At 48.7% G+C, this 7,762-nt stretch overlaps 2 pseudogenes; both read left to right on the forward strand.

The window, feature by feature from the left end:
• The first annotated feature begins 1,483 nt into the window (after nucleotides 1-1,483).
• Nucleotides 1,484-3,105, forward strand: LOC146201871 (kinesin-like protein KLP2 pseudogene; annotated as a pseudogene).
• Nucleotides 3,106-6,024: 2,919 nt separating this feature from the next.
• On the forward strand, nucleotides 6,025-6,822 carry LOC146201872 (kinesin-like protein KLP2 pseudogene; annotated as a pseudogene).
• Nucleotides 6,823-7,762: the final 940 nt, after the last annotated feature.

Below are 7,762 nucleotides of genomic sequence, written 5' to 3' on the forward strand. Positions count from 1 at the left end.
ACAGTCCCTCTGAACAATTGATGGGGAGGCGGTTGGACAAAGTTTCCTCTTATTCCCGGGATGCTTGTTCCCCATTTGCCAGAGGTAACTAAACTCGGAAATTTTGAAACCCAATACTGCGAACAGCAGCGAAGAAACTACAATAGACGACATGGCGAGCGGCAACTTCCCAACTTTCTGGAAGGAGATGAAGTATGGGTGACGGACTTAGAGCGAAAAAGAACCGTGATGGCACACTCTGGCGACCCTAGATCGTTTATGGTTGGCACGACACTGCGCGGAGAATTCGGAAGCATCTTGTCCCTTTTCTCAAGCCTAAGGAAGAGAAGCGAGAGAACCAAGACTTTCTACGAGGCATCTATACTTGAAGATACACATGAAGGTGACCGCACAGACGTAACGCTTCCGGAGATTTCAGTTTCTCCAAGAGATTCACACACAGTTTACGCTGACACCTCCCACCAGCACACAAAGTGTGGACGTTGAGTCATTGCGCCCAAGATAGTGCTTCTCTGTCATGGCAGTAGCCACTTGCAGTGGCTAGTCTTGGATAGCCTGGGAGGCGCTGCTGTGCGCTCGCGGAAGCTAGCAGGACCTTCGGCACCCCGCCGGGGTGGTGCAGTGGTTACCGCGCTCGACTACTGTTCCCAAGGACGCGGGATTGAATCCCGGCCTCGGCGGCCGCTTTTCGATGGAGGCGAAAAGCAAGGCGCCCGTGTGCTGTGCGATGTCAGTGCACGTTAAAGAACCCCAGGTGGTCTAAATTTCCGGAGCCGTCCACTACGGCGTCTCTCATAGCCGGAGTTGCTTGGGACGTTAAACCCCACAAACCAACCAGGAGCTTCGGCATGGCTCGTGCTGCGCAGTTACGCTTACGCCGGGCTCTAATAAAGACTGTTTGTTAGCAGCGCTCGGGCTTCGTCGGCTACCGCTCAACAATCGCGTTATCACGTGCTCGGATGATCCCCGGGTTCTTTTTGTATTTCTTTACTCGACAACTTTATCAGCTGCGTGCTGCGAGTCAGGCAGACAGACAGTTTTTTTTTTTCGAAACGTTTTTTGCCAGAACTTATTCCTAATTCATAATTTTATATAATACAGCCTAACTTCGGATCAAGTAAACAATTCTTGTGCCTGCCCAAAACCCCGACCAATCCGTTCCTGTGGGTACGTGCTTGTGGAGAGAAGAGGCCAGATTCCAACGTTAGTGCTAACTTACAAACTTCGCTGTCCTTTTTCTTTTCCTTTTATTCAATTCTACGGTCTTGAATCAATTTCTTTTTTTCTTTAGCTGATAATTGATTTGTTACAGTCATCCAGTCTATGCAGTGCATTCGGCTCTCCACACACAACCCTAGCTAATCCCCCTCGTGGGTATATGTGCCATTTACCAAGGAAGAAGAAGACAAAGAAGAAGAAGAGGAATGCGTCAGCGGCGGTACATGTTGGTGTTCCTGCGTTTCCGCCTCGTCTGATGAGCGCCATGGCTACGAAAAAGCTGGGGAACCAGCACGTTCAAGTTTTTGTACGGTGGCGGCCCCTGAACACACTGGAGAAGAAGAGCGGCTACACAAGTGCAGTCGAGGTGGTCGCGGAAAAGAGAGAGATCCTTGTAAATGACCGCGTCATTCCGGAGCGTTCTCTCCGCAAGTCATTCACTTTTGACAAGGTGTTTGGACCCGAAGCAAAGCAGATCGACGTGTACCGGGCGGTCATGGTGCCCACCATAGCCCAGGTCATGATGGGCTACAACTGTACTGTGTTCGCGTATGGTCAAATGTGGACTGGCTACACCTTCATAAAGAGTCAACGATCAAATGCGCATCTGGGCTGGGCTAATGACCAGCTAGCCGGGATTATTCCCCGCACTATGCATCAGGTCTTCGAAGAGCTCCAAGCACAATACATCGGGTCCACTATCGAGGTGTCCTACCACGAGTTGTACAACGAGGAGGTTTTTGATCTGCTGAGTGCACACGAGGGCACATCGATACAGAAGGTCTACGAGGACTCTTTTAGAAAGGGATCCGTGATACTTCAAGGCCTTGAAGAAATCATGCGCAACCGTCAAGAGGTCTTCACTCTTGAGAAGGTTGCAGCTAAGCGCCAGGCTGCGGCCACTCTGCTCAACACAACCTCGTCACGCAGTCACGCCGTCTTGTCAGCCACTGTCCGCATCCGTGAATTGACTGATGATGGCGATGAGCTGGTCAAAACTGGACAGCTCGGCCTGGTTGACCTTGTGGACATCGAGAATATAGGCTGCTTTGGCGCTATTGGCCGAGGAGCCCGTGAAGCAGGCAACGGCGACCAATCTCTTCTTACTTTGGGCCGTGTCATAACTGATTTGGTGGACAATGCAGCATGCGTGCCTTACGGAGAAAGCAAAGTGACGCGGCTGCTGCAGGGCTCCTTGGGCAGCCGCTCCATGACTTCCATCGCTGCGACCATCTCACCCGACATGTCGAACCTTGAGGAGACCTCGAGCACCTTGGACTACGCCAACCGGGCCAAGAACATAACCAAGCAGCCAGAGGTAAACCAAAAAATTACCAAGAAAGATCTTATTAAGGAGTACAGAGAGTATATAAGAGGATGCGGAGGATCGTCGCAGCAACCAGTGACAAGAATGGGATCCTTGTGGACCAGGAGAACTATACAGGAACATATAATGCAGATCGAACGGCCAGTCACAGGAGATTCCGGAGAAGGAAGCTCAGACTGAGTCTCCGACAGAAAAGCTATCAGCAGTTAATCAGCTGTGTTATTAAAAATAAAAGCAGGGAGTTTCAGAAACGACTATACAGCTCCTGCCACAATCCGGGAAATGAAGATGAGCTTGGATGCAACTGAGCAGGTGCTGTCTAAGACGTCGATTGAGAGAGACAGCAGGCAGCCCTTGTTTGCCGGAAGCTGCACTCACTGCAGCTGCTGAGGAGCTTGTGTGAGACGATTGACATTGACCTGCTGTATCATAAGTTTCACCGAACATCTGTCATCGGTGAGACCAACAAGGAAAGACAGTCTGGATTCGTGGAGAGCTCAAAGGACCGCTTCAGCCACATTGAGACTAACTCACATTTCAATAATTATCGCACTGTATAATCATTTTGATCGAATCCACGTATCTGTGCCTGTCCTGCCTATTCTTTATTTGTAATGTATTGAATATATGATGTACACACTCTGCTCTGGGACGGCCGACCCGGGCCTTGAATGTACTTCAAATAAATAAACTGCATTGAAAAAGCCGCCGCTCGGCGTCATTCCTTAGAGGCGTTGGAGGATCGTTTGCCACCCTCTGCAGCCGATTACAGGAACTGCTGTTGTGGCATACACTTCTAAAGCCAAGGAACTTGCTGATGAAGGTACTGCAGCCAACATGTCTACCCACTGCGGTAGTCCACAGTCGAGGCTCCGCAGCCTGGATTGTGGAGAATACCCCAGCATGTTTCGGACGCTATCGTGTGCTCGAATGTTCCCTGGTTTCAAATTTTGCCCAGTTTCGTTTTGGTCTTTTTCTTTGCTTGACAACTTTAAACAGCTGCGTGCTGCGTGCGAGTCAGGCGGCAAGAGTTGTAGGGCAGAGAAGATAGGCCGCTATCTCATTCGTGGCCGTTACATACGACTCCAAGGTTTTGTCTTTTTATTGTCCTTGCCCATGTTACCTAATTCGTCTAGCAAGGTGATTATTTATTGTATAGGTGAATTTAACCCTGTGAGTCCCAGTTTTGCATGAAATGTGGATAATATTCGTTTCTGCTCCTATAACTGTCTGCATTGCCAGCACGCTTGAAGTAATCGTGTTTTTCAGCGTACTTATCAACGCAACGACGAAGTGTCAGCTGTCGCAGATGCAGGAGGCTAGTGAAACGATAAGCTCGTTCAAAAGCTGCCCCTAACTCCAAAACAGCCGAAATATTATAGACCGTAATGCTGCGTTTACAGATTATGGGGCAGTTTTGAATTTCCTGAATGCGCCTATACGTATTTTTGCAAGGTTTTGTCGTCCACGGATATTCAAACAATTATAAAAAGAATTACCCTGGGCATAATGTCTTCCTAATGAATCTCCCATATGTTTACCTTTCGATGATCAAAGAACCATTAGTGATGAACTCCTGGAAGCTCATAACTTTTATCCGACGTTTTCAATCATTAACGGGCAAAGGAGATTGGCTGAGGCCTTCCTTAACACCTCCTCCGACTTCTGAAAAAAAATGAGAAGGGTTCAACGCTGCTGTACCAAATATGGAGCGAAAGCATTAGGTGCGAGTAACCGAGCGTTCTTATTCTTACTTTTCTACTTCTTCTCCTCCTTCTTCTTCTTCTTCTTCTTCTTCTTCTTCTTCTTCTTCTTCTTCTTCTTCTTCTTCTTCTTCTTCTTCTTCTTCTTCTTCTTCTTCTTCTTCTTCTTCTTCTTCTTCTTCTTCTTCTTCTTCTTCTTCTCCTTCGTCGTTTTCTTCTTCTTCGCGCCTGTTCAGGATCATTCGGGACTGCTGCCACGGACTACGCAACGGGCCGAAACTTGGCCTAGTACAATCCACAAACACACGCTTTTCAGCGAATGATCTCGTAAATCCGTCCCGCAGTTGTCTTAAAACGGCCCGTGTGTGGTGCGGGTAACACCAGTAAGCCGTAGTATATCGGCGCGGCTGTTGTATATGAAATGAACGCCGAGGAAGAATTGAACCTGGCGTGTATGACGACTGGTTACAACTTTCCATTGACAAACAGCCCACAATCGCCGAAAACGGAGCTTTTATGATCTTGTACATTGGCCGGAAGGACGAAAATCTAGAGCTGACACCACCGTCCACATCCGTAGTTGGCGATCGCAGAGTCCATAATTTTCACATCATCATCATCGCCAAATTTATTCTCTTATCACCCCCAAATTTACAAGTAATAAATACCTAGTTTGCTGCTGTCCTAGGGCCAAGAGAGAGAAAAAAAAAAAAGCCAACGATCGAATATTAGGTAGGAACAAAATTTGTGCGGCGTAACTGTTTCAGCATCCCTTTAATGTTGAAAACATCCATCAGTTGATTCTGCAGACCTCTCTTTGCTCGGATTCTTTCGCCGAATCTAACGTCATGGGTTCTGTGAATATTTTCGTGTTATGATGATGGCAGTCCTGGAGTCGGGAAGGCACCGAAATGACTGTACTGTAAAAGAAACTTCATGGAGCTATCTGGCCGGCGCACAGAAATGAAAAGTTTGGATACGGCGAAGCGACATGCAGTTGTGCTCGGCGGTGCCTGCAACTCTCGGTTGCGCTGGATTTAAACCTGGCAAGAAAAGCTGTCCGTTAAGGATCGAAATGCAACTATAACAATCTAGAGCAAGTGGCTGAATTCACGCGTTCCTGCGATCGTACGAGATAAATCCGGGCGCACGCCGTTACAAAGAAAGTGATACGGCCGCGTCTTGGAGTCATTGACCGCTAACAACCAAGTATGCACAAAGTTTCGAGGTAATAGTCAACCGCAAAGGGTGAAGAGAGGCTTGTGTAAAAACAGCGGACGCCGGTTCAAACTGAAAACGACGAAGTTGAAGTTTGGGTATTGCGAGGAGGCGGCAGGCAGTCACGTATTTTTTTTCACAACATTTTTCACCAGAACTAATTCCTAATTCATAATTTATTTATAATACAGCCTAAGTTCGGATCAAGTAATCATTTTTTGTGTATGCCCTAAACCTCAACCAATCCGCTGTTGTGGGTATACGTGCTTGAAAAGTCAGATTCGAAAGTTATAGTGCTAATTTACACACTTCGCTCAGTCTTTTTTTTTTTCTTTTATTCAATTCTACGATCTTGAATTATAGTTTTTTTTTCTTTAGCTCATAATTGATTTGTTACAGTAATCCAGTATACGCAGTACATTTGGCTCTCCACACTGAACCCTGGGAAATCTCCGCTCGTGGGTATGTGCCATTTACCAAGGAAGAAGACGAAGAGGAAGAAGAAGAATGCGTCAGCGGTGTAGCGTTGCTGTGTTTCCGCCTTGTCTGACGAGCGCCATGGCTACGAAGAAGCTGGGGAATCAGCACATTCAAGTTTTTGTCTGGTGCCAGCCCCCGAACACACTGGAGATGAGCGGCTACACAAGTGCAGTCGAGGTGGTCGCAGACAAGAAAGAGATCCTTGTAAATGACCGCGTCGTTCCGGAGCGTTCTCTCCGCAAGTCATCCACTTTTGACAAGGTGTTTGGACCCGAAGCAAAGCAGATCGACGTGTACCGGGCGGTCATCGGGCCCACCATAGCCCAGGTCATGATGGGCTACAACTGCAATGTGTTCGCATATGGCCAAATGCGCACCGGCTACACCGTCGCCGTGGAGGATGAACGACCAAACGTGCATCTGTGGTGGGCTAATGGCCAGCTGGCCGGGGTCATTCCTCCCACTCGGCATCAGCTCTTCGAAAAGCTCCAATCAGAAGACCTCGAGTCCACGATCGAGGTCTCCTTCCTCCTGTTGTACAGCGAGGAGGTTTTTGATCTGCTGAGTGCACACGAGGACACGCCGATGCTCAAGATTTACGAGGACTCTACGAGAAAGGGATCCATGATAATACAAGGCCTTGAAGAGATCACTGTGCGCAACCGTCAGGAGGTTCCTGAGATGGGTGCAGCTAAGCGCCAGACTGCGACCACACTGCTCAACGAAACCTCGTCACGCAGTCACGCCGTCTTTGCAGTCACTGTCCGCATGCGTGAAATGACTGATGATGGTGATGAGCTGGTCAAAACTGGACACAGAGACGCAACAGCGTACTGCAGGCGCGCCTCTCTGAACCAGGGTTTGAGCCAGCATTGAGCGGAACGTCGACAAAGCTCCCGCTTCAGCTGTATCATCAGAATAGGCAAAATCGCAACGCTTACAGCCCCTTATGGCAGGACATTCCCAAAGCAGTGCCCCCCGCTGGCGCGGCGGACGACAGTGCTCTGCCGTGCGCTTCTTCGTAGTTGTTGCTAGGCCTATTGTGTTTCGCATCGATGGTACAGTAGTACATGAAGCGCGCTAGAAAATTCTTTCGTGCTATAGTAAATGGCCTACTCATGGAAGTGCCTAACTTTAAATCCCATTCTCTAACAATAAAAACAAAATATGATTAACTTCGGCTCCACCTTTCAGCGAAGGCTACGTGCAAGCGGACTGGAGCAGCCGTGCCGCAATGGCGGCAACTGGTTATGAGCAGAACCTTGCTTTTATGGCAGTGGTCCTTTCTATATCAGCCACTCGGTATGGCTTAGCGATCCTCAGGAAGAATTCAGTATTGAACATTTCGCTTATTATTTACGGGAACAAACTTTAGCCCACTTTTCTAAAGTTTTGCGTATTGTCGGCGCGCATGAGTCGGAGCTGCAGCTGGCACGGAGCGGCAGCAAGTGCTGCCATCTCACAGTGGTAACGCCCAGGAGCAGCCGTTCGCCCGTCCGCCGGTGAAAATATCTGGCCCGGCTTGATAGCCAGCGAACGGCCGCCAGGCGGCTGGTCGCAAGGTTTGTCGCGGGAAAATCGCGCCATGTGGGCCAGCCTTAAAGGGGTCGTGAAACGTTTTCCGGAAATTTTGCACGGCTTAGTTAAATGGAATCCTTGTCCTGCATCATATAATATACCTAGATTCGTTTCATCGCCCACGTTGATTTAATAGCGACAAAAACAGAATTTCGGTTTCCTAGCGCGCGTCCTCCTCAACTCAACAAATACGTCATAGCGCTAAGCCAATGAGAAGCTCCCGTTGCCGGAGCCTGCT

Source organism: Amblyomma maculatum, chromosome 1, assembly GCF_055883805.1.
Source record: "Amblyomma maculatum isolate TAMU_Amacu chromosome 1, ASM5588380v1, whole genome shotgun sequence".
Lineage (NCBI taxonomy): Eukaryota > Metazoa > Arthropoda > Arachnida > Ixodida > Ixodidae > Amblyomma > Amblyomma maculatum.